The sequence below is a fragment of the Salvelinus sp. IW2-2015 genome, unplaced genomic scaffold, assembly GCF_002910315.2.
Source record: "Salvelinus sp. IW2-2015 unplaced genomic scaffold, ASM291031v2 Un_scaffold8767, whole genome shotgun sequence".
Lineage (NCBI taxonomy): Eukaryota > Metazoa > Chordata > Actinopteri > Salmoniformes > Salmonidae > Salvelinus > Salvelinus sp. IW2-2015.
Genome location: NW_019950026.1, coordinates 1 through 4,479, shown reverse-complemented (window position 1 = coordinate 4,479; position 4,479 = coordinate 1). Strand labels below are relative to the sequence as shown.

Below are 4,479 nucleotides of genomic sequence, written 5' to 3'. Positions count from 1 at the left end.
AGACGGCCCAGCTCATGGTGCAGCACGTCTTCCGGATCCATGGACTGCCCGTGGACATGGTCTCCGACCGGGGTCCTCAGTTCTCGTCCCAGCTCTGGAAGGCATTCTGCACCCTTATTGGGTCGTCGGCCAGCCTGTCCTCCGGGTTCCACCCCCAGTCCAATGGCCAGTCGGAGCGAACCAACCAGGAACTCGAGACCACCCTGCGCTGCCTGGTCTCCGCCAACCCCACCACCTGGAACCAGCAGCTTGTGTGGGTCGAATATGCCCGCAACACCCTTCCCCGCTCTGCCACGGGCCTATCTCCCTTCGAGTGTTCCTCAGGGTATCAGCCCCCGCTCTTCCCTGAGCAGGAAGAGGAGGTCGGCATACCTTCTGCCCAGATGTTTGTCCGCCGCGGTCGTCATACCTGGAAGAGAGCCCGGTCGGCCCTCCTCAAGACCACCTCCAGGTATCGACGACAAGCGGATCGCCATGGGACCCCGGCTACCCGGTATTGTATCGGGATCTACCCCTCCGGGTGGAGTCTCGCAAACTGTCCCCCCGGTTTATCGGCCCTTTCCCCATCTCCAAGGTCATTAGCCCCTCTACTGTTCTTCTTCTGTTGCCCCGTACCCTTCGTATACACCCCACCTTTCATGTGTCCTGTATCAAGCTCGTGTCTCACAGTCCGTTGTCTTCCATTTCCAGGCCCACCCCTCCTCCCTGTGTCATCGATGGTCATCCGGCATACATGGTGAGACGCCTCCTGAGGGTTCGACCACGGGGCAGGACAGGTACTCTGCCTGCCCCCGACCCTGAGCCGGCCTGCCGTCCTGTACCTTTGCCTCTCTTGCTGTAATAAACATTGTTACTTCGACACGGTCTGCATCTGGGTCTTACCTTATCCTGATACTTACTTGTTGTACACTCACTTATATAAGTAGTGACCTTCTCTCCCTATCCTGTGCCAGGTAGCCGAGAAGAATCCTTAATAACACATGAGTCTGGAAGAAAATAAGATGAAGACTCATAGTCTAGTTCACTTTCTCACCTCATACTTGTATTGGAGCAGCAGCAGTTTACAGGTGATGACAAACTGGGCCTTTTTGTTCTTCAACACCAGGTTCCCCATGATCCTAGACAGAGCATCAGGCCTAGGGAAAAAAGAGGACTTACATTACAAGAGAAAAAGAAATACTTTTTTTTGACACCTTTCGATAACCTCTAGCCATCTCCCTTTCTCTCACCGTTTGACAGCCTGCACCAGCCCAGTGAGCACACTCTAGCCAGCGGCTTCTAGCACAGCCTCTGCCACACCATGTCTGAATGCGTGCAGGAGGAGAGGCGAGGGGCCATAACCCCAAATACTAACCCTGCAGAGAGAAACACATAACGATGTAACCTTTCTGATTATACAATGGGAAAGTGTTGCAGTAGACAATCATCAATGCAGGACAATCATCAATGCTGCCTTGCTTACCACCATGTCCCTGAACACAGGCCCTGCCCAGTGCCTTGGCCGAAAAACGTCAGGGAGCAGTATTTTCCATCTGGGAACAACAGTGTATTGACAGTGAGTGACACACATAATAACATACATTTCCGATAGGACAGTTAAAGTTAAAACAGAATGTACTATCTTCTGCAATATATAAAGTAGACATACAAACCTCTCAAAGCCTGGCAGGTTCTCTCCAGCGCGGTGAGCATTCCTCTGGCCAGTAGTAGGTAGTACAGCTGGGGAAGGAAGAGGGTCTTGTTGTGGTGGTGCAACTGGTTGGCAGTCAGGTCAGGCAGAGCCATCAGTCGAGGACCAGTCACCTGACAGCGGGACCACAGTAGGACTGTCAGAGGACCGCTCTGAAGGAACCCGCTCTAGGATGCTAACCAAACGGTCCAGACCTGCACTGGGGCTGCTGGAGATAGGCGATCACTCACTCACAGACACACACACACACACTCACTCAGGGACATGTACGAGATGAGTATATCATTATCACACAGGTCCCCACCAGTAAAGACACAGTTCTTCATAGTATCCAATAGCCCCATTGTATTGACTGTCAATGCATTTTAATGCAAATGTACTTCCTGTCTCGCTGTCACGGGGAATGTGTCGTTAACAATCATCCCTTTCAATAGGGTTTAGCAAACCTTTGGAACTTTAATACCACTGAGAGTGTATCAAGTGTATCTTTTGTATTTGTAAAATTCTTTCTTGATGATATGAAGTTCCAAATGTTTCCAAAACCGTCTTGCAAGCGAGGATTAACATTGAGACATAGCGTTGGGACTGTTGTACACATTGGTCGCGCTGAGGTCCATGGCTCAAATAAGAATCCGAGAGGGCTGGTAGGACCAAGTAAACACTATCAACATCTTCCAACATGTTTCTCACCTCACTGCGACGATACCATCCATCAGCACTAACACAATTCTGTGCGCTGGGCAGCGGGAATGAAGCTGGAACCAATCAGCATTGATGTTAATGATGAGAAACTGTTGGGCCCGGGTGTAGTGGGCTCGACTGAACTCTGCTTGCTGAGCTGAGGGGATTGTACTCTGAGACTCACTGTCCAGGTAACTGGTTAGTGTGTGTAGAGCTTTGGTCACCTCCTTCTCTTTGGAGGTATTGAGAGTTCGGACACATTGGCCCACTGAACTTCAACATCTGGGGTTAGGGACTGCATCCTTCAACTGCACCTGGTCGGGACAAGATGAACTTCAATGCATACATTATCTATGTTAGATAATAGATCATGTGTTCTAACTTCTATCACTAAATATAAACGCAACATGTAAAGTGTTGGTCCCATGTTTCATGAACTGAAATAAAAGATCCCAAAAATGTTCCATACGCACCAAAAGCTTATTTCTCTCAAATGTTGTGCACAAATTTGGTTAAATCCCTGATAGTGAGCATTTCTCCTTTGCCAAGATAATCCATCCACCTGATAGGAGTGGCATATCAAAAAGCTGATTAAACAGCATGATCATTACACAGGTGCACCCTGTGCTGGGGACAATAAAAGGCCACTCTAAAATGTGCAGTTTTGTCACACAACACAATGCCACAGATGTCTCAAGTTTTGAGGGAGCGTGCAATTGGCATGCTGACTGCAGGAATGTCGACCAGAGTTGTTGCCAGAGAATGTAATGTTAATTTATCTACCATAAGCCGCCTCCAACAATTTTAGAGAATTTGGCAGTAGGTCCAACCGGCCTCAAAACCGCAGACCACGAGTAAGCATGCCAGCCCAGGACCTCCACATCCGGCTTCTTCACCTGCGGGATCGTCTGAGACCAGCCATCAGGACAGCTGATGAAACGGAGAAATATTTCTGTCTGTAATAATGCCCTTTTGTGGGGGAAAACTGATTCTGATTGGCTGGGCCTGGCTCCCAGGTCCACCCATAGCTGTGCATCTACCCAGTCATGTGAAATCCATAGATTAGGGCCTACTAAATTTACTTCGAATGACAGATTTCCTTCTATGAACTGTAACTCAGTAAAATCGTTGAAATTGTTGCGTCTATATTTTTGTTCAGTATACATACATTTGGTAACAGCATAAAAAGATTTTATTTAAGTAACTACTGACAGCCCAATCCCATAATTGCTATTATTGGACCAATTGCTATTGACATTCACACAGATTGTATTTCCACACCGTGGGTGATAAACGACACATTTTAAATGGTTTGAAGCAGTGAATGAACATAAATGAACAAAGACCACAGACCAAAACAAGCTAAGGTTCAGATTGCTTGAAAAGGCAATTATTTATTATTCTAACTAGCTAGTATTAGCTAGCTATTTTTCACAATGGTAAAAATCGCCTCCTGCGCTCAATGAGTGCGCTAACAAAATACGTCCTTACTGAATAAAAGTACGTACTGTGTATCAAGCAAGGGACGTTTCGGGTGAGGATTTTTTTAATAGCATTCATGTTGGTAACAAGTCAGAGTTTTAATTCAGACTTTTACTTTATTCTGAATGAACCTGAATTGAAAACATGAGTAAACATACTAGGTGCAACTTAGCATAAGCAATACTCAACATCTTTATTTGTACAGCGGTAGGCTACTTTGAACGATATAAAAATACATATACAATTATATGATAATATTGTACTGGTCATATAGAAACCTTAATATTGTACTAATGATTTTTTATTGTACAATCCTCTACCAGATTTGTGAAGTGGCCAAACTGGCCAAGAGGAATATGACTGCTGTACAAGGAATGATCCTTCACTCCAGTATCTCTCCTCCTCAGAACTCTGTCATGATGCCAAAGTACATCGATAAAAGACAGTACTGTGCAGCCGTCTTCATCGACCTGGCCAAGGCTTTCGACTCTGTCAGTCACCTCATTCTTATCGGCAGACTCAATAGCCTTGGCTTCTCAAATGACTGCCTCGCCTGGTTCACAAACTACTTCTCAGATAGAGTTTAGTGTGTCAAATCGGAGGGCCTGTTGTCCGGACCTCTGGCA

The 4,479-nt window shown here is 46.7% G+C and overlaps 1 pseudogene; it reads right to left on the bottom strand.

Annotated features, from left to right (window-relative positions):
- Positions 1-914: 914 nt before the first annotated feature.
- On the bottom strand, positions 915-2,672 carry LOC139027252 (telomere length regulation protein TEL2 homolog; annotated as a pseudogene).
- Between the last annotated feature and the right edge of the window lie 1,807 nt (positions 2,673-4,479).